This window comes from Choloepus didactylus, chromosome 22 (genome assembly GCF_015220235.1).
Source record: "Choloepus didactylus isolate mChoDid1 chromosome 22, mChoDid1.pri, whole genome shotgun sequence".
Classification (NCBI taxonomy): Eukaryota; Metazoa; Chordata; class Mammalia; order Pilosa; family Megalonychidae; genus Choloepus; species Choloepus didactylus.
Window position 1 is genome coordinate 23351816 of NC_051328.1, and position 21483 is coordinate 23373298.

At 48.0% G+C, this 21483-nt stretch overlaps 1 long non-coding RNA gene across 1 annotated transcript in view; it reads right to left on the bottom strand.

The window, feature by feature from the left end:
* Nucleotides 1-21483, bottom strand: part of LOC119518914 — a 69240-nt gene that overhangs the window by 11897 nt on the left and 35860 nt on the right. Inside the window, exon 2 of the long non-coding RNA XR_005213875.1 lies at nt 1547-1615. This is a non-coding gene — a long non-coding RNA (uncharacterized LOC119518914). The remainder of the gene's footprint in view (nt 1-1546; nt 1616-21483) is intronic.

The following is a 21483-nucleotide window of genomic DNA, read 5'->3' on the forward strand; positions in this document are numbered from 1 at the left end:
ACTCACACACCTACCTGCATCTCTGGCTCTGGGGAATGTGGGTTCTGTTTTCTGACTCTGAGGCTGAATGAGGCCTGCATCCCCTGTAAGCACTCAGCATTTCCTTCTACCTCCTAACTCTAGCTGTATATGGGAACACAGTAGGAGATAATGGGGGTTATGGCTTAACTGACTGACAAGTGTCAACCTGTCAACCCAACCCAGCTGCAGACCGGGGTCACAGCCAGAGTGGTTTACAGCAATCCACCTGCAGCCTGCTCAGGACCTCAAACTGCTTCCCTCTTTTCTTGCTATCACACGACATAAACTTCAAACAGATGGTGCATCTACACCATACAACCACCCCAGTGGGTACCGTTGGACCCATTTATAGACAAGGAAACTGAGACAGAGTAGAAAATGTCAGTCCCTGAGAGGTTCAGCCAGGTCACCTGACTCCAGTTTCCTCTTCTCCCATCCTTTCCTGTTAAGACGGAATGCAAATGTATGTAAATATATTCACATATATGCAAATGAGCATTGCTCCTAGGGGTTGGGGTACCCTACCTCCAGTACTGTACAAGTTTTTGGGGGAAGAGTAACACAATTGCCACATTGTCTCCTTTCCACTAGCTGTCCTGTTGGTTCTTCCCACTCGATTTCCACAAAACATTGTCCCCACCCCCTTTTTCCAGGTCTCTGAAGGTTACATCCATCACCCATTCCAATGAGCCTGTAGAGAAGCCCCCAGTGACCTTCCTCCCTGCAGGCTACTGGACTCATCCACCTCCCCTTTTGTTCTTCCATCCATTCACCATCACTTTGGGCTCACAAATCTCCCACCCCCGACCTGGCAGACCTCTCCCCCAACCCTGAAAACCTTTACTGCCAATATTTGGGCAGAGGAGGCTTAAGATTCTTTAACTGTCTTGCTGTCCTAACTCCTGGTTTGAGGTTCCTGACTCTCAAGCGGTCACTGTGCTCCTAGTTTCTCCTCTTATTCCTGAGAATGGCTCAGCAGTTTGAATTTTTTCTTTGGGATGGGTTCAGGAGTGGAATCACAGGTAAACTTTAAAGTTTTTGATACATATTGCTAAATTTGCTTTTCAGCAAAGTTTTGTCAATTTACTGATTATTTGGGAGTGCCTGATTCACAGCATCCTTTACCAGCTCTGGGTTTTAGCATTTAAAAATAATAATAATCTTGCTAGTTCCGTAGACAATGAAAACCCCACATTTTAATTTGTTAACTTTAATTGGTTAACTTTCTCAGTATATTTAACAGCCACTTGTATCACTTTTCCTGTGTAGTGAACGAGAAGTTTGTATTTTATCCATAGATTTGCGTGTGCCAGACACACCCCTCGGTGCTGCCCTAAGGCTCCACGGGAGGGCGGATTCAGGATGGAACCAACGTGCCTGCCCCAGATTGCTCGGTCCCAGAGCAGTGATTTCAAACTTCTTAAACAAGCAGCAGAACCTTTTCTTCAAACAATCTCACACAGCACCTCCCAATATAAAAGGATTAACCCCCGCCCTCCCGCGGTTCCAGAAACCTCGGCGTTACCTGAGGTGGACCGGCTCCGACCTTCCCGTCCTTTCCTCTGACGAGAGGGCGTCCCCGTGGAGTCCGGAGCTGCAACAAGATGAGAGGGTCACAGGTGCCCGGAACAATTTCCGGAACCAACCAAGAGCCCTGCAGCAGCCTAGCACAGGTGAGCCACAGACAAAGCCCAAGGGGCCCCACCTGCGCCCGAGGCACCGCCACGCCCTCCACGTCGCCAGGGTGAGGGTGTGAGCCAGACTGTCCCCGCGGACGAAGTGCAGCCGGAGGGGGTGGTGGGTGACACAGGGAGGAGGGTTGGCAGGGAGGGAAGGGAGGACTCCGCAGGTGGGAGAATGAGCCCTCCACAAGGACGGCCCGGGAGTGGGGGGTGGGGAGGGAAGACGGAATTCGGACCTCCAGCCTCGGGGCCTGGGCTTGATCTGATAGGCAAAACCAGAACAATCCGAGCTCTCCCCAGGAGCTTTGTGTAATCTCTGACTCGCAGGTACCCGGAGGTGGGGAGAGCTGAACCCAGGCCAGGGAGGGAGACACTGCCCGCCGGGACGGCGGTAGCGTGGGAAAGAAAGGAGCGTTTATGAACCTGTGGGATTTGGCAGCAGATAAGGAGTGGGGAGGCGCAGCGAGGACACCGCGTGAACCCAACTTCGAAGGGGCCGTTTGGGGGGTGGGGGCGCCCGTGGGAGCTGAAGCCTTTGCACACGTTGCCACCGGCTCTCCGTACCCCTGCTGACCGCGCCTGGGACTCCTGGCCCTTCGCCCCGGGCCCGGCCGCCGTGCGTACGACCCGCCCCTGCCTCAGGTGAGGCCCCGCCCCTGGCCCTTGGCCTCGCCCTCTGGCCCCAGGCTCAGTCCTGGCCCCCGGCTCAGTCCTGGCCCCAGACGAGGGCTCCGACACCCCGACCCGCCCTCTGTTGCGGGGCCAGGCCAGCCCTGGGACTCTGCCCCCTAGCTTCGGGGATGTCCGGCTTCTTTAGTCCCGCCCCCTAGTCCCAGGCTCCGCCTCCGCCTCGCCAGCCCAGTCCCTGGTCCTTACCCCGCCCCCTGGCCGCAGACCCCGTCTCTGCTCCTGGGGTCCAAATCCCCGGCCCGCGCTGCAATCCTTGCCCTTCCCATCCTTCTCTGCCATTGCCCCTGCCTCTCCCCACCCCACACCTTTGCAGTGCGGCCGTCGCTTCCCAGGGCCCCTCCGGACCAGCCCCTGTCCTTTTTATATACTTATTTTGCAAATCGCCCCAACTGAATGATTCAAAAGAATCTGAAGTTGGAGTCTCAATCCCTCTGACCCTGAGTCAAAGGTATTGCAGAAGGGCTGGCAGGAGTGTCTTCTTGCATGGCAAAGATTTGGCTTCCTTCTGATTAGGAATCCACATAGAAAAGGTCCAGGCTCTTGAGAGACCTGGGTTCCAGTCCCAGGCCTGCCATCCATTAGTTGAGGAGACAAGTAATTTAACCTCAGTGCCTCAGATGCCTCCCCCTGGTAACGCTGGGGGGCAATTAGAGGGTCTTGGAGGACGGTGGCCAGGACCAAGTGAGCAGGGGTACTTGATGTTGCGAGATCAGGGTGGGAGGGAGGAAGCCAGAGCCCCCAAGTCTGCGCTCTATACCTGGTGACCCTTAGGGGCCTTTGTTTTCATGCGGACCCCCTATCTGGTTCCCTCTGAGCTAAACACCTCTCCACCATAGCCTGGGAAGTCCAGCCTGGTGGGAGCTCAGGGGGTGGCCTGCTATTCTGGTCTCCAGGGGAGGCCCTGTCCCCTGCACCCAGAACGCGTGCCCCCTCAATCTCAGCAGGCCGTCAGCCTGTACCTCTGTCCTTCACTCTCTTGCTGAGCTGGGCTGACACTCCACCCAGACCACAGACCAGAGGTTAGCTGATGTTTGGAAGTGGCTTCTCCTGAGCCATCCCAGCCTGCGACCCTGGCCCTCACTGCCCTTTCTTGGAGTGGGGAGGACCTCACTCCTCAACGCTCACTGAGAAGTTTGTCAAGCAGGGTCTTCAGCCTCAAAAGCTTCCCAAATTCTCCTACCAGCCTACCTGCCATAGGCCACCACCCCCTCCCCCCCACCCAATTCTTCTGAAAACACCCTTGCACATTTTTTCAAAATAGAATTAAATGACAGAAACTGAATATTTAGGAAGGGGTTCCTGAGGGGAACGGGAATCTCTACAACCTTGAAATTACAGAATCTTTTCTTTTTTCAAAATAAAAGAAAAATACGTCAGACCCATGATATTCTGAGCCAGAGGTTGTTTTGAAATATGCTTTCCCCTGTCCTTTCACAAACTATAGACTTTCTTTCTCCCTCTTTGAAAATAAGATCACATTAAGTCAGGGTTTAGAAAAGGGGAAAATTCAATCAGAGCCTCCCTCTGCCAGCTACACATCTCAATATGCTTCCAGGCGAGCAGAATCGGCTCCTGCTACAACCCAGCTCAGCACCATCATTCAAAACGCACCGGTAGGAAATGGTGAAACAGAAGGACCTTTCATCCCCGAGTGAGCGGGCCTGCAACGCTGCTCTCGTCGCTCTGGAAGCTGGCGCTGCCTGGGCTGTGTCGGGGCCTCTTGCTTAAATAGGCAGTGGGAGTGGGGCGGGGGGGCCGGGGGGCCGGGCACGGGAAGTGGGCCATTTACCCAGCACAGCAAGGCAGTGTCTACAGAGCCAGCAGAGGTCCCAACTCAAGCTGGGTGCCCCTTGCACGCGCCTGCCTGCCTGTCCACCTGGAGGCCTCAAGCCCACAGGCCCCAGACCGCGACCAGCACCTGGGATGACCCCTGGCAGACGTGCAGCTCCAAGTGAGACCATGTCCCTGGATACACCGAGCTTGGTTCAGGTTCCTGGATGTCTGTCTTTCTCTGAGATGCAGCCTGGGCAGCACAGCAGCTGTGGAGTTGGATGGACCTGTTCCCCAGAACCAGCAGTGGCCTTGGGCCGGGCACCTCTCTAAGCTTCAGTTTCTACTTTCTTGAAATTAGGGTAAAAATACTTCACAGGTCCAGAAATAATGTTTGCAAAGGGCCTGGCACTTAGGAGGCTGATATCTTTATCCACATGGTGATGCTGGGGCCAAGCACATTTAATAGGTTCAAACTCAGAGAGGTTTGGTAACATACCTAAAGTCACACAGCCCTCCAGTCAAGAATGTCAGGGTGAGACTTCATGCAGACCCCAAACTGGGTTGGGCTGCCAGAAGCCCCCCGCTTAATTCTACAATTGAAGCTATGCCTGGGGGTGGGAGCAGTTACAAGTCTTGGGGAAAGATCTTGATTGAATCTTGGTGAAGGAGCCACTCCTAGGCCCCTAATACCAAGGCAAGGAGAGACATGGCTGAACAGGCATGCTCAGATGAGCACGAGACCCAAAAGCACCCCAAGGTAACTGCTAGGGATGGCTAGTGAGAATGACTGCCCCCTCAAACCTCGAAGGTCTAGGTGGAGGTCAGAACCAGAGGAGGGTCAAAGAACACTGTGGGGAGGTGAGTATCTCACCTGGCTGGTTCAACTTAATCTCCCAGTGAGTGAGTGGGGTGGTGTGCCCTACCACAATGGACAGAGGTTAGGACATCAGCTAATGGAGAATTAAGACAAACCAAAGAGGCAGCAAAACAGAGGGTCTGAATCTCTGGTAGTGGGCATCAGAAGAGAAATCAACTTTGCCATCAATACTGGGGAAGGAGAAGCTAGAGTTACACTACATGTAAACCCCACTGAATCCCTTTGTCCATTCATCTGCCAATCATTGTCTTGTATATTCTGGGCCTGATGCCCTTCCAGGTGCTTGGACTGCAAGGGTGGGGACATGCATGGAAAAATCATGTACTTGAGAGTCCAGTCTGGTTTCATTGGGCAATTCACTTACCCTCTCTGAGCCTCACATTCCTACCATTTTGCAGGTTGTTGGGAGTATTAGATGAAATGACATTGGTGGAGACCCCTAGTAGTCACTCAGTGATCAGCTGTCCATTTTGGAAAGATAATTCTGCAGGGAGTATGGGGTAGGTGGGAGGGGAGACAAGAGGGAAGGTAGTGCAGTTACAAATAGGAAGATGATGGGGCCAAGGTAGGGGAAACAGAGAGGGTCACATATTTAGGGGGCATCTAAGAGGGTAGAAAATCAGGGGTGAATTCAGAGGTTTCCAGTTTAGGCAGCTGTATGGGCCCTAGTGTTGCCCACTGGCCAGGGATGGAATGAGTGAAGGCAGGTTGTGGTATTATGGGACAAATGCATGGATGCGTCCAGGTGGCAGTGTGATATTCAGATCCAGAGCTTGGGGGAGAGTTCTGGGCTGGAGCAGGATTTAGGAATTATTAGGGTGTAAGTGAAGTCTTGGAAATAATGACAGTCTGTCAGATCACTTATTATTTCTCTTTCAGTTGGTCCATTCTAATTCCAATTTCTTGCCACCTTTATCTCTTATTTTGTAAAAAGTCAGACATTTCCTTTGCTTTAAGAAAGTATAATTGTGCACAAATTCTCCTCAATTATTAAATGACTTTGTTTTAATCCTGTTTGTACAGAGCAAGGCTTGTTTAGGAGCATAATTGATATGTGGTTAGAATTGCACATTTTTCCCAGAAGACTCATCTTGTCTTTAATATTTGTGATTTCAGTTCTCTTGTCATTCTTACCCAGTTTCATAATAATATATGTCCCTTCACTTTAGCTTACCAGCTACTTTATAATTCAAAATGTTAACTAGAAAATGCTTATTTCTTTCCCTCAGAGTTAAACTTGAAAGGCACAGTACATGTTCTTTAGTTCGAGGCTGAGTTCTTTCATCTCTTGAAACTTTTCTTGTATTATTTCTTTCTTGATGTTTCATTATGTGCTGCATCCCATTCATTTCTGCTTGGCCTATTTTAGGGCTCTGACACAATTTCCCATTTTCCAAATCAGTTATTTTTCTTCTCTGTTTTATTTTGTCTTCATTTTTTATTGATGTTTTACTTTATCCTCAACATCACTGATTTCTTTGTTCTATTGTTTCAGTTATACCAATGACTATTTTCAATTCTTTTAAAGTTTCCACTATGGAATTACAGCTTTTTTTTTTTTTTTTCTGTTTTTCTGATCTGTTCCCAATACTAACTTTTTCATCATTTATTTCTCTCAAAATAGTTATTATCCAATCCATCTTATTTGTTCCTGAGGGCTTTTAGATTCCATCATTTAAAAAATAATTTAATTGGCATTTATTGAGTGCTTACTGTGTACAGACACTACTGCTCATTATATTTAGTCCTTGTGGCTGTTTGCTTCCCCTTCTAAGTTTAGTATGGTAGAATTCCTCATGTAGAGCCACATTGGGGAGGGAGAAGGTTCTAATTCCATCCTGTTCCAAAAAAGACTTTAGATGACTTAAACTGAATTCTACATACATTTTAATGAGACTTAAATTTTTTTTGAAGCTGTGGGAGAATTAGGGCTAAGGGAATATAAAGGTAGAAAAAACAAGCAGCAGCCAGGCAGAGATGTGAATGTAGAGTGGGTTGTGGACCTCTTTATTTGGATACTGGCCTCAGGTGGACAATGAAGGGATATATGTCTTGTGACTAAGGCTTGTTTGTTATTGGTGTTGAAATAACCTTTGTTTTAAGTTCTCACTTGAATGTCTGCAGCATGGAAGAGGCCTCCATGGCATGACTCATTCTGCCATCCCTCTGGATAGGAAAGGCTAATTTTTTTCCACAATGGGGATGGAATTGAAAAGATACGAGGTAAGACGCATAAACAGTGTAACAGTTGCCTCCTGTTCCTATTCTAAAAGTCAGCATTGATTGAGAAACTAATGAGCTGTGTATTTCCTGTGCTCTGAATCAGATATTTTCCCTGTTTTGGGGTGGCAAATGTAATCTGGGTGAGAGGAATGCTTCTCTGGGGCTTTCTGTTCCCACAGAACTCCAGAGTGGCCTCATTTCACACCTGTCGGGAAATGGTTTTCCAAGTGACAGATTGATTAGCGTATGGGTGGTTACCAAAAAAGAACCTATTTTATTAACTGTTTGTCTTGTAAAGTGAAATCGTTTTTTTAAAACTTTATCAAAATGTCACTGTCCTGGTTTTTAGAATGTGCCCTTTGACTTTGAGGAAAGACATGCAGATCCCACAGGCAGTGCTGCCCATGGAGCCATGGGCCTGGGATGTGGCGGTGGGTGAGCTCAGGCTCGCAGCCACCCCAGCCTGGGGTGCTCTTGGGAGTAGGGGAAGGGGCCACTGAGGGTACCTAGGCACCAACAAGGTGTCTCCAAACCTTATCCTGGTGCCCAAACTGTTTTGCTTTTTACAATTGAGGACCACATGAAAGATAGGTAACTTTGCTGAGCTTTTCTGTTTGAAGAGGAAGTAGAAAATTTTTAGATTAAAAACAAGCAAAATATTAAATTTGTTTTAGGTTAAGAACAAGAAAAATATTAAATAATTTTAAAAGAGTCTATTTCTTATTGTGGCAGCTAAAGAAGAGAGAAAGACAGAGGGAGCCTGAAAGCCATTGAGGGAAGCCAGAGAACAGAGTCCTGCCCCATGGGCTCCTCAGCTCGGCGTGCCCAGCCTGAGCTTACCCCACCCTGGTCCCCCTTTCTCCCACCCCAGGGCTCCCTGTCTCAGCACAGAGTGGAAGCTCTGTCATCGGTGCCTCCCTCACCCTCAGAGTCAAGATCCTGTCCAGAGTCAAGGCGGATCACTCCCAGCTCCTGAACCCACTTCCGGCCCCTGCTCCCCCTTCTTCCACAGCCATTCCCTCTGTTCAGGCTTCCTCACCTCTTGCTGGCACTGCTGCTGCGCAACCACCCAGCCTGCCCTGAGCACCTTCCATCATCCTCCGTGCCCAAGTTGTCGTCTCCAGCATAAGCTGCTCGGAGTCCACTCTGCCTTTGTCCAGCATCTCCAGATCTCCCACCACCAATAGGAGAAATCCCTTTTCCTGGCCTGGTTTCAGGGCCTTTGGGGATCCAGCCCTCCCCAGCCTCATTTCTGCCTTTCCCTCCCCCCCACCGATTTGAGCCCACGGCCCCACCCTCCAGCTTCCATCCTTCCTGGAACACACCTCGTTTGTTCACCCTCTTTCATGCCTCTGTGCCTTTGCACTTGCTGTCTCTGTGCCCGGAATACCCTCCCCACTGGTACACCTGCCACCCATCTGAGGCTGAGCTCTAAAGCTACTCAACCCCCTCACCCCAATCTCATACCCACAGGACTTTTACAAGCAGCCCAGAGCCCCCTGAGCACCAAGCACTGAGCCCCATCCGTCAGCGGCCCTGGGAATCTTAAAACTTTCTGGCCAGGCCAGAAAGTCAGTCACCAAAAGACTCTATTCCCTCTATACACACCAGGTGGCCCAGCAGGAGCTATGAGAAAACTGCTCTCAATTGTTTGAACAGGTGTATCCATTAGGCTGCCTTGTCATAGAGGAGGATTTGTAAAACATAGCCTTAAAGGTCGTGTGACCTCACATATGTGTGGTATTATCACCTTGCTGGGATCCTCATCATCACCAACATTTTTGGGGCATCCACCATGTACCCGGCACTGGGCTCAGAGTGTTGCATGTGCAGCCTCTTATTTAACGCTATAAACAGCCTGGCTTCGGTACTATTGTCCCCATACTCAGAAAGGGGAAACTGAGTCTCATGGAAGTAAGTGACTTGTCCTTGGGCATACAGTCAGGAAGTAGCAGATCCTAGACCCTGTGGGTAAGGCTTGTCTATGGCCCCATCCTGGTTAGGATTTGGACCCTAAGACTCCCTAATGCTCAGGAGACACTCACAGGTAAGGGAGGAGCCCCCTAGGGGTCTAGAAGGGCTTACTAGCCACCACCCTCCCCTCTTTCCTGCTACCTATTTCTGTTGCAGTGGGATTGGAGGTGTACGCTGCTGTTATTAGTGCAACAACTGAGTGTGAATTGGTCCATCAGCTGTTTTCCTGGACATGTGTCTAGTTAAAGGGCTGGTAAGTTTTGGAAGGAATAAACCGGCAGGAATGAGGCAGAGCTACTGCTGTGAGGCTGAGGGACGGGAGGACACCTTGGGCAAGCCCCGTTGCCTCTCACCAAAGTCCTCCAGTCCCCTTTCATCTGTTCTTCACACCGAAGCCAGAGTGATCTTTCTATATGCAAATCTGAGCACCCTCCCCGCTTAAAGCATTTTCACTGTCCCCAGAATAAAATCCATGTCTTGTGTCTACCAACCTCTCCCATCTTACTGTTGACAATTTCGTTCCCACTGTCTTCTCTCTCCAGTAGACTCCCGTTTCCTCCTGTGGTCCCTGGTCTGTCTCACTGTAGGCCTTTCCACATGCCATCCCCTCAGTCTGGAATGCCCCACCTTGCCTGGCCAGCTCCTCCAAACCATCAGGACTCAGTGAATAGTCTCTTTTTTGGGGAAGCCCTCCCAGACCTCCCCCTCATCCAGTATTAGGTCGTCTTGCAGTGATCACCCATTGCTCCCAGCACTGCCTCAGAGGCGGGCTCTGGAAAGCCTGGGACCTGTGTCCAACAAAGCTGGCCACTAGCATACAAGCAAGATGATGGGGAATGAACTTGAGAAAGGTAATGACATGTGAGCAGAAATGTGTCCCAAATGCAACCTGTCAAAGAGAGATGCCTAACCTGGCTCTGGGATGTTGGGGCCTCATGGAGGGCTATCCAAGAGGTGGGTGGGTGTCTGGGACATGCCAAGGCTGTGGCCATATGGACACCCTACTGAAGCCACAACTGTGGACCCTGATCTCAGGGAGGACAGGTGGAGGGGAAAATGGGGTTAAGAGGGTCAAGGACAGAACCTTGGAAGGTGTCTCATTTTGGGCTTGGTGAGGAAAGAGGAGCCAAAAAGAGCACTTGGGAAAAGCAGGAAGAACATAGAAAAGGTGGCTAAAATATAGCACAGTTTTTATTTAGTTCTCAGATATACTTACTTTTTTCTTTTTCACTTAGAATAGCTGGGCCCTACGCGGCAGTCCCTGGGATGAGAAAACCATGTGTCAAAGCTGCTGCCGAACGCCTCGCTCTATTTTTACCTTCCTGACACTACCTCTTTGAGTTCTGAAGAGGGATCCTGGCCTGAGGTGGCCCGAGGTGGCTTGAGACGGCGCCTCCGAGACGTGAGACACTCTGGGCAGGAGGCAGGTGTGGCCAGCCTTCACCTCATTCTCCAGAAACCACCAAAAGTCCAGCTATTCACATCTCTTGACCAGAAATAATGCATTTGACAAATGCTCTCACAATCTTGAGGAATGTGAATACAAAATTACTCCATTAATTGCTTTTGTTTCCTTTCCTCAGTTCAAAGGTTTTTTTTTTTTTTGTTAGCATTAGTTATATTAAAATTTGACAGTAATTAATGTTCTAAAAATCGAAGGTCCATATTCCCGAGCTGAGAAAGAAAAACCACCCAGGAATGAAAAGTTGTGGCCATCCGCGAACCGCCTTTCCATTAGCTGTGCTGAGGCGGGAGCGCCTGTCAGGTGGGATTTGTGGCCACGCCCTGGGGGGTTGTGGCTAAGCTGCTTTTTCTTCGGTTTCCCGCTCCAGGTCAAGAAAGCCTTTGACATTCACTGCACTGTGGCCGGGGGCTCTGGGGGCTCACCAACCTCTAATTACATTTCTTTTTTTAAATATTGATAAACAGTCCCTCTGTTGACACAAACTGAGCTGTAGCTGTTGGCTCTGAACAGAGAGCAAATCCTCCAGGCTCTCCAGCCTCTCCCTGCTCAGGGCTTTTAGACACTCACTCAAAAGCTGGAGGCAGAAAACTGTGCCTCTGGGGGTAGGGGTGGGATCACTTCAGGATTCAAAAGCCAAGCAGGCTGGACTCCAGGATGAGGGCTGCTTTCCCCAGATGGCACTTCTGGCCTCTCCTCCCACTCCAGCTGCATCTCTGGGTCCAGGGTGGCGGTGAGGACCGAGGCAGGAGGAGCCACCATCCACTCCCACTGCCCCATGGCCACAGCCTGATGCCCCACTACACAACCAGTCCCACTTTGCTTCATGTATGAAGGTCAGTCCCTGGTCCCATAGTTCACGGATGTAAGCGGGACACCACCACTGCTACCCCCAACACGTATGTCACCTAGGGTGGAGGGGAGTGAGGACTAGAGGGGACCCCCTCTAGGCCCATGGAGCTAAATGCCAGCCATCTCATCCTGAGGACACCTACACAGAAGGCACCTCCAGGCACAGGTTCCCCCAGGGGCAGCTGACTGCAAAGCAGGGCCTAGGGGGTGGGTAGGGAGGGTGGGAGTCCGTCTCCCCCTGACCGAGCTCCGTTCCTCTTGGATGACTAGGAGCCCAGTCCACTGCTCTTGTCTGGAATGACAGGTCCCTCTGTCCTGATAAATAGAAAGCCTTGGTCACTGGCCAGGTATCAACATTGCTTCTGTGGTGACCACTTGAGAGATGCAGCACCTCAGTGACATCCATGCTGATGTGAAGCTCTGCATCTCTCTGGTCCCTGGCTCCACCTGGCTGAGGCAACTTGGCCTTGGCCCCTGCTCCACCTTCTCTTACCCTCCTTCCTTGATGAGGTCACCACACCTCCCCATTCTTCACCAGAGCAGGACAGGCACTACGGCCATCCCCAATTTACAGATAAGGAGACTGAGGCCCAGAGAGGTAAAGTGTGTCACCCAAGGTCATAGATCTAGCTGAGAAGAGCACAGGTGTTGTAGTCAGGAGGAACTGGGTTCAGATCCCAGCTCTTCTTCAACCCTGCCACAAAGCCTCCTGGCCCTGTTTCCTGCTTTTGACAAGTGGCTTCTGGAAGGGGCCACCCTCAGATCCATGCATCAGGGTGATATCGCCCTTGGCAAGGTGGGCTCTTTGGAAGTCTCAGCAGCAGTGGTGCTTCTTGTTGAGCCCTGCCCAGCTCAGTCGAGGTGTCCCTTCAGTAGGGGTCCTTATTGGCATGACCAGTGGCCTTGCCATTTGAGGAGATAATTATTGATCAGCTTGGTGACCATCAGGCCGTTCTGCTACATCTCAGGAAATGAATCTAAAGCTGTTACAGGGTGAATCAGATATAATCAGCTCCTAATTCCATATGGTGCCTCTAAGTAATGTTTGTCACGATGAAGAACCTGGTCTAATGAGCTTGACAACAGTGGTGGTTGGATTTGACTCAGACAAGAAGAACCGACCTGCAATTTCTAACAGATTTTTTTTAATTAAGTAGAAGACATGAACTTTTTCAATACCATATATTATACATGCACACACTCATGTGTCCCAGAGACAGATGTGGCCATCTTTTAAACTGGATTATGCACACCCCTTAGCCTTGTCCTGCCATAGCCATGTCCCCCAAACCCGGCAAAGGTGCCTAAACAACTGGAACACTGCCCCGGGCAAAAGGAAACCCAGGAGTCCCGCTGCTGCGTGAGGCTGGCCTTTCCTGCTGCTGCTGTGCCTGGGGACTGTCAAACTCCCAGCTGCTGGTAATGTGTAGTAGCCAAACTTCTGGGCAGCCCTGAGGGGGAGAGAATTTCCCTTCTAACTGGTGGTTTGGGGGCCATGTAGGCTTAATAATAGATCATTAGATGATTGTGATGGAATCTGTTACTTTGGGACTGGACTGAACTTTTTGAACCACCTCCCCTCTGAGCACTGCCCAGTGCCGCACTCAGTAAAGTGCTGGGACACAGTGCTGAGCTCTCAGACCCTCAGTCCAGCCCAGGGTAGCCTGTTTCCAGGTGGCTGCCATGCCAGACTAGAGGGTCAGAGGAGGATTTCAGAGGAGGAGGACCCTTGGGTCCAGGAAACTACTGGGAAGTGGCACTGAGGGAGGAAGGGGATTCTGGGAGAGGCATGGCAGGCAGAGCAGAGAGGGGTTCCAGTGCCCCCATCTCCCTCTTTCCCCCTGGAATACTGTATTTGCTGAGCCCTACTCTGCACCACTGACAGCACTAGGCACTGAACAGCCACAAGTTATAATACTTGCAACCCTCCTGCCTCGTACAGACAGCCCAACAGAAGTTTACAGTCTTGAGTGAGTCACCCAGGCCCACAGTGAGTGTCAGAATCTCAATTTGTCATATTTATCATACTCCATAGCCTAGATACTTGCCATAGCATCCCTGGTTCTCACCCTTTTCCTGCCCCAGTCTACTAAAGGGTGATACAGTGGCTGGTTGGGGGGATCTATTCTGTTCAGGAGTTGGAGGCACTTCAGTATGTAGCTGTATGTTTGCTTGAGAATTGTTTGGTAGATGTTATTCAACAGCTAGGAACCAGTTTCTAAGCCAACTCCCGATGTTCACTGCACACCACAGTGGCAATGTCCAGCCCTTGCAGGGGGATTGGGGCTGTAAGTGGAGTTGGGAGTGATCAGGGCGTAGGAGGCAGCAGAGACAGGGAGTGGAAGAGATGTTCTGGGAACTTGTGTGAGGACAGAGCCCTGGGGACAGGGACACTTTGGGGATTGGGGTGCAGGTGGGAGGAGGGGAAGGAAGATAAAAGGAGACTCCATGACTCCCATCCCTCAAAACTTCTCATCCCTAGCTCTCCTGGTCCTCCTGAATTTAGGCCTCACCCAAAGGGTCATTTTCTGGGTTCCTGACACTAGTTGTTCAGTACTGGGAATGGCAGTCTCCTTATTGCAAAGGGACATTTCAGAGCAGCATGCTGGCCACTGCAAGGGGATTTCACAAATGCAGGGCAGGCTGCAGAGCCAGGTTTTTTGGAAGCCTTCTTTAGAGTATCCAGGACCATAATGGCTCAGAGGGAAGCCGATTCCCATTTGTCCTTGCTTATCCTGGTGTCACATCCAGCTCTCCTCCCTGACCACTGGCCCTGCTGATGAACAGCAGCCCGAGGCCTTCATAGACAGTTCTCTACAAACTCCTGGGGGCAGCAGCCACAAAGAGCCAACAACGTTGCACAGACTCCTACCCATCCAGCCTCCCTTAGCTGGATGCGCTTGCCTTGCTGACCTCTCTGTAAGTTCCAATTCTCATTCATGCACCAGGGCTGATGAGTGACCTTCTTCTGATCTGTCAGCTCCTCCTTTTGCACCTTTACTCCCCCAGTTCCTCCTACAATTGATAAGGTCTAATTCCCATAATAAAATCCTTGTTTCATGATGCTTATAGTGGTCCTGCCTCCCCTACTGAACTCTGACTTGATACAGTACCCCACCTTTCCAAGGATTCAGTTTCTCTCCCTTCTAAAATGGGAATGGTGTGAAACATACTGACCAAGGTGGGGGCTGGGGGTTGAGGGCTGCACTGAGCCTGCGATTGATTCTGTGGCCTGTACATTTGAAGACAAGCTTTAGGCTGGCATCACGACTCAGTCTGACTTTTCATCTTGGCACCAGCTGTATGAGCCCCACAGAACAGGGCCTGCATGAGGTCAGTGGGACACATTTATGCAGGTGCTGTAAGGTGTGGGGCATGGGTCCAGCGGTCTGATAGATCACACAGCCCTGCATTTGCCCTATTTACAACATGGCTGGTCGGGGCCTTTCCTGGTTGGATGCTGTGTCTCAGTCGAGAACATAACCCACCTCTCCAGCGTCATCCCCCTGGGAAGCCCATGTGTGCTGAGTTAGGAGGCTTCCAGGAAGATGCTAAGAAGGGTGAGAATGGCTCGCCAGGACCAAGAGGCACTTTGCTGACTTGCTGGTGAAGAGGCTTTGTTCCGGTAAAGATGATGAGCTTCTCTTGCCTCCCGGGGCTGGAGAGTGGATTTGTAGAGGCTGCACCAAGCCCCTCCGGCCCCAGGGCCTTTGCTCTTATTGGAACCCTCTGCTCTCAGACGTCCACCTGACAGGCTCTCACAGGGCCCTGTTCAAATGTCACTTCTTCAGGATAGCCTTTCCTGAGTACCCTGTATAAAATAATGTCACTTCATCACCCTCTATCCCCTTAGTTGGCTCCATTTTTCTTTCAAAATCACGACCACTCAATACATTGTGCATTTCTATGTTGTCTTCCTTCCTCCACTAGAACATAAGGCTCCACAAGGGCAGGGATGATGTCTGTCTGGTCCGCTGTTGGATCCATGGTGTCTAGCACAGCACGTGTCTCACAGCAGGGCACCAATAAAAATGTGTTGTAGGTCAGAGCTGATCACAGTGTGAAGAACGACCTGTCCTGGCCCCACCTCGGCCTCTGCCTTCCTTGATGCCCAAAAACACTGTTCCACTGAGGCTGCACCCCAGGCCCTCGGGGAGATCATGAAGGCTGTTTGATCAGTTAAAGTCAAAACAGGAGTTCTCAACATCCAGAGCCTTTTAGTCTTTTGTTCTAATCATTATTCTTCATCATGGGATCTGTAACCATTTTGGAAGTGGATTTTTGATGTGATTAAATTCTTTCCTAGCCTAATTCTTTATGGAAAACAACCATTTTCAATGAGAATGGATTTGCCTGAGGTTTGATTGATTGCACAATAATTTTACCCCAGCTTATTTCAAAACCAGGGCTGGGCATGATCCCCTGACGAATATTCCACAGGATCTTCCTGTAATGGAGGCAAGCAAATCCTCGTTTCACTTGAGAGCACTTAGAGCTTGTGGCTAGAGGAACGGCCACAAAAGAGTCATCACTAGAGGAATGAGACTGCCAGCAGCTGCAGCCAGCAGCAAGAAGGCCCTTGAGGAGAGCTGTCAGAAGGCCATTGCACTTTAATTGTTAGGGAATACCAAGCCCTGGTGGGGCTGTGTCATGGTTGGGATGGTGGGCAGGTTAATTACAAACCCTCGGCCTTGTTTCTCTGTTTTCTCCTGGGATCTCCACAGGCCACAGCTTAGCAACAGCAAGGGTGGGTGTGCTGCAGATAGGACACTAGGATGGTCTGGAAAGCAACTGCTAGAAGCAGGACTGCAGGGGATGCTAGGGTTCCTCAGGGAGGAGATGGGGAGTCACCTGTGTCCCAGGCCCACCTGCAGTTGAGGGACCAGTCCCCAGAGGCCACCATATTTGTTGTTCAGCCCAGCACAGAACCTGGAATGTCACCACAGCCTAAATCACTGTTCCCAAGAGCACAACACAGAAAAGGAAGCTTTCTATCCCAATCAGAAACAAAAAGGTACTGGTACTTCACGGGGCCACTCCAGTGATTTGGAACATGCCCTTGTGTGGGAGATCTTGTTTGTGGCAACACCAAAAGGTGGGACAGCTCTGAGTTCCCTCTCTATAACCCCCGCAGCATGTGTCCAGAGTTGTCAGCTAGAGCAGAACCTGGCTCTTATTTAGGCATTTGGTAACTCTTGGAAAATGGGATTTTCCTCTTCTGCTGATGTGATTTTTAACTGGGGATTTAGAATTTATGGAATCTGTCCTCTAGGACCTACAGCTTTGGGGAACTGCTGGTAGAGACCTGTCCCCAAGGAACTATGAGTGGGGATAGCAGAGTTTCTTCCCATATGTCAGGCATTTTGATGTGGGCTTAAGGTCAAGACCACCCTGCATCTTCTGTCCTGCTGGCTGCACTGCACAGTCCATGCAGCTCTGCTGGCTTCCTTGCCAGTTTTCATCAAGAGAGACCCACAAGTGTGGGTAATAGATGGTGGTGATGGTAACACAGCATTGTGAATGTAATCGACACCAATGCATTGTATACTTGGAAGAATTTTATGATGTATATATGTAAAATTTTAAAGTAAAATTAAAAAAAAAACTATAGAATTGTACAACACAAAGAGTGAACCTAATGTAAACTATGGACCACAGTTAAAAATGTAATTATATTGGAAGACTAAATATTGTCAAGATGTCAATTCTACCCAAAGTGAGTTACAGATTCAACACAATCCCAATCAAAATCTCAACAGCCTTTTTTAATTGCAGAAATGGAAAGGCCAATCATGAAATTTATGTGGAAGGGTAAGGGGCCCAAATAGCCAAAACCATCTTAAAAAAGACGAGTAAGTTGGAGGACTCATATTCCCTGATCTTAAATTATTACAAAGTTACAGTGGTCAGAACAGCATGGTACTGGCACAAGGACAGACATATAGACCAATGGAATTGAATTGAGAGTTAAGAATACACCTTCACATCTATGGTCAAATGATTTTTGACAAGGCTCAAATGATTTTTTTCCCCAAGTCCACTCAATTGGGAAAGAATAGTCTCTTCAACAAATTGTGCTGGGAAAACTGGATCTCCCTATGCAAAAGAATGAAGGTGAACCCCTACATTATACCATCTACAAAAATTAACTCAAATGGATTAAAAATCTAAATATAAAAACCAGGACTATGAAACTCCTAGAAGAAAACACAGGAAAGCACCTTTATGACTTTGTATTAGGCAATGGTTTCTTGGACTTTATACCAAAATCAGGAGCAACAAAAGAAAAAAAACATAGATAGGACTTCATCAAAACTAAAAACTTTTTGTGCATCAAAGGACTTCATAGTGAAAGTAAAAAGACAAAAGAATGTGAGAAAATATTTGGGAACCACATATTTCATAAGGGTTTAATATCTTTAATATACAAAGAAATCCTACAACTCAGCACAAAGATAAACAACCCAATTTAAAAATTGCCAAAAGTCTTGGATACACATTTTCTCCAAAGAAGATATGCAAATGGCCAAAAAGTACATGAAAGATGCTCAACATCATTACCCATCAGGGAAATGCAAATCAAAACCACACTGAGATACCATTTCATGCCCACTAGAATGTTTACTATTAAAAAAAAAGAGGGAAAATAACAAGTGTTGGAGAAGATGTGGAGAAATAGGAGCACTCATTCATTGTTGGTGGAAATGCAACATGGTGCAACTGCTGTGGAACAGTTTGGAGGTTCCTCAGAAATTTAAGTATAGAATTACCATATGACCTGGCAATCCCCCATCTAGGTACATGCCCCAAAGAATTGAAAACAGTGACTCAGACTCAAACAGATATTTGCACACTGATGTTCATAGAAGCATCATTCACAATAGCCAAAAAAGATAGAAGCAACCCAAGAGTTCATCAAGAGACGAAAGGATAAACAAAATGTGGCATATGCACACAACAGAATATTATTTGGCTATTTAAAAAAAGAAGCTCTGATACATGCAACAACTTGGATGAAACTTGAAGACATTGTGTTGAATGAAAGAAGCCAGGCCCAAAAGGACAAACATTGTATGATCTCACTGATATTAGGATAAGCAAATTCAGAGTCAGAAACTACAATACAGGTTGCAAGGGCCAGGGTGAGGGTAGGGAATTGGGAGTTAATGCTTAATTGGTACAGAATTTCTGCTTGGGATGATGGAAGAGTTTTGGTCACGGATGGTAGTGATGGTAGCACAACATTGTTAATGTGATCAACACACTGAATTTATATATTTGAATGTGGTTAAAAGGAGAAATTTTAGTTGTATATCTGTTCCTAGAATAACATTTTAAAAATATATAGTTATAATAATATTGGTTCAATAATTGTAACCAAGGTATTACACTAATGCAAAATGTTAATAATAGAACTGAGGGGGAGGGTATATAGGAAGTCTGTAGTTCCTGCATGATTTTTCTGTAAACTTACAATTTCTTTAATAATTTTTTTTTTTTTTTTGAAGAGAGAGATGCACAGAATCAGTTTGCCTGTGAGGCCTTACGTTCCTCGCCCAATGTGGACCTAACTACATTCAGATGCAAATCATGACTTATGTAAAACATGTAGCCTCAACACCCCTCTCCTCTTTCAGAAATGCAGGCAGAACGTGGCACGGGCCCTGGAGAAATGCCAGTTCAGCCACGGATAGCATGCCATCGGCACTGCCCTTTCACAGTAAAACCCTCAGTTTACAACCCCTCCTTGCTGTGTACAGTTCAGAAGCTGATGTGGACTAGCCCCTCCCGCAGCTGGGCCTTACTCCTCAGAGCTGAAATCCAAATTACCCTCTGCCCTCAACCTGAGACCTGTTTAACAACAACTTAATGCAGGTGGAGTGTGTTCTCTATGCTAGACAAGACACAGTGTCAAGCAGTTTATCTCATTTAATCCTTCCCCACATAAACTATTACTATCCCCTGTTTATAGACAAGAACTCTGAGAAGCCCTTAGAATTCTTAGCTTTGTCCTTGGCCGGCAGCAGGGCTGGGATTTGAACCCCCATAGGTCTACACCAGAGCCTGTGCTCTTAAACAGTCTGCCATTCTTCATGGCAGACCTGTTTGATGATTCATTTCTTCTTCTATACCCAGAGACAATGAGGCAGAAACCAGAATAAAAGGGGGCCTATTATGATATCACTAGTAGCCGTTTATCTAAATTAGATAATAAATCACAGAGCTACTTGAAACAATATACATGTCAACCCCTGAACATCCAGTTATCACTTATCATTGTTTGATGGTGCCTATGGAACAATTAGCACTTTCTTCTAAGAAGTATGATGTTTCTGTGAAATGGAAAAGTGATTGAGAAAAAAATTTGACACAGCCACCCCCTTCCTTCAGGACAGGTCAGCAGAGCCTATAGCCATGGTCTGTTGGGAAGTTTCAGGCTAATGGCCCTTTTCAGATCAGAACTGCACCCTGGGAAGGGGAAACCTGTCGCCTGCGGTAGCCACAGGCCCAGCTGAGTGATGCCGCCAAGCCCCAAATAACTCTGTGCCCATTCATCAGGCTCAGGATAATCGGGCATCTGCCAGTGGCATCTCCAGATGTTTGCCTTTAGCAGATGTTGCTGCAGTTCCATGTTTTCATTGAGAGCCTTGTAAAAAGCTCCAGCTGATTGGGGACGCTTATTGTTCGTTTTATTTGAGTTCCTTATCGTGTGCAAAATGTTCCAGGCACCATTAGGAGACACAAAAGACTCAGAAAACACAGTTTCAGGGGGCGGGAGCTCACTGTAGCATGGAGGAGACACTGCCGCCGACATTTACAAACATTTGCTGAACACAATCAGCTGGTAGGCACCAAGTCGCTCACAGCAGCACATCAGAGGTTGGAGGGGGGCGGGGTAGAGACTGAGGATTTAATGCTAGCCTGAGGGAATCATCTAAAATCAGATGGGTGTTCCAAGCTGTTTGCCCATTAATGTGGCTTTCAGTTTAGTGCCCAGCAAGATTCCAGGAGTGGGGACCAGAAATGGGATAGAAGTTTGATCGGGAGATTAAAGAGGAGACACATCTTGCTTGAGGTGATGTGACAGTGACCAACATCCCAGGGTCCCGTTCTAGGTACATTGTAATTATTGCTTAACCATAAACGCAGCTGGGCAAGATGTCTTGATTTACACACAGGTTGCTAAGGGCATTTAGGAAAAACAAAAGGTAGGCAACAAGAAGTGTCCCCCCAAATTTATAAAATTCATGTCTGAAAGCATCATGGAGGTGCAGAGAGCCCTGTTCACAGGCATTCATTAAAGCACACTTCCTTGGAAAATGATATTTTAAATGATCAATACCCACTTTTGAAAGAATGCTTTAAAAGTATTTCTTTTTTGTTCAAAGTATTTCAAGATAAAAAAGTTTTTTTTTAAGTTTCTTTTTTAAAATCGACTTCATTAATTCCCACCTCTTTAAAAAAAAAGGATTTGTGGAGGCTTATAACAAAAGATATGACAGTATGGTTATTAAAATAGAAGTGGAAAATTAGAACTCAGAAAAGAGGATACACATTTTCTAATCACAATTAACATTACTTCTCTGATGAGCACTAAATTCAGCTCTGAGCTTCCTGGAAACCAAGGTGAAAAGAGAAACATAATTACATAGCTCCAACTGCTAAAATGGACAAAGTATGTCAATTTATGGGTATTTAATTATTTGTGAATTTATAAAAGTAGAAGAGGTAGGTACAACTTCTGGGAAAATTGGAGTGTATGATGTTGGAAAGTACCAAGTTATCTTTCTGTGGGGGAAATAGTTTAGAAATATTTAGAAAGGAAAAGATTGATTTTGAATTTGTGTGTGTGAGAGAGGCAAAGCTTAAGCAATGAGGACAGACACACCCTCTAAGGTCTGAGTGAGGTAGCTGCTTCAATCAGTTTA